The sequence below is a fragment of the Pecten maximus genome, chromosome 2, assembly GCF_902652985.1.
Source record: "Pecten maximus chromosome 2, xPecMax1.1, whole genome shotgun sequence".
NCBI classification, from domain to species: Eukaryota; Metazoa; Mollusca; class Bivalvia; order Pectinida; family Pectinidae; genus Pecten; species Pecten maximus.
Window position 1 is genome coordinate 41,612,824 of NC_047016.1, and position 685 is coordinate 41,613,508.

At 33.7% G+C, this 685-nt stretch overlaps 1 protein-coding gene across 1 annotated transcript in view; it reads right to left on the minus strand.

Annotated features, from left to right (window-relative positions):
- Positions 1–685, minus strand: part of LOC117322117 — a 31,505-nt gene that overhangs the window by 15,829 nt on the left and 14,991 nt on the right. The window lies entirely within an intron of this gene.

Consider the following 685-nt stretch of genomic DNA (forward strand, 5'->3'; position numbering starts at 1 on the left):
TTTGAATAAACCGACGAATTACTGAACGGACAAATGATCAGATAAATAGATCCATGATTTTACAAACACGAACTGATACCGTAATATTCACGCATAGAAGGGTGTTGGTAGTAACTTACAGTGTACTTCACATGCAATGTTATACTATTGTTTTAGTTTTCCTTGGGATACTTCATCTTGCCATATGAGATTTTGATAGTTTATAAATATAGACATATGAGACATATGCAGATATGCGAGTCTATACTTATACATTTAAATACACCACGACAGTTATTTAAATAGTCTACCTAATATTATGTAGATACGTTTTATCTCTCCAACTAACACCAGCCGATAACTGTATTGACATTAGCTCCTCAAATTTGTCAGTTCCTTTTAGTAACACAATACTACCTCAATGTTAATATCTAGGTAAATATGTGAAATCACTGGCATTGCAAACTAAGTGCTTGTCAAACATGAATTACAGTGTTTAAATAGCAAACATTAAGGTTTAGTAGCAGCTGGTGAACTCCACAACGCTAAGTAAAGAACCATGACAGTTACAAAACTCTCGGCCGTTGCTGGGATTGAATCTTTTCATTCTGGATTGAAACACACTTAAAAAGAAATGTATTGAATTTTCTGGTCATATTTATTTGGTTGATGTATATTTAAAACAGGGCTGTCCAAATGCTGCTCG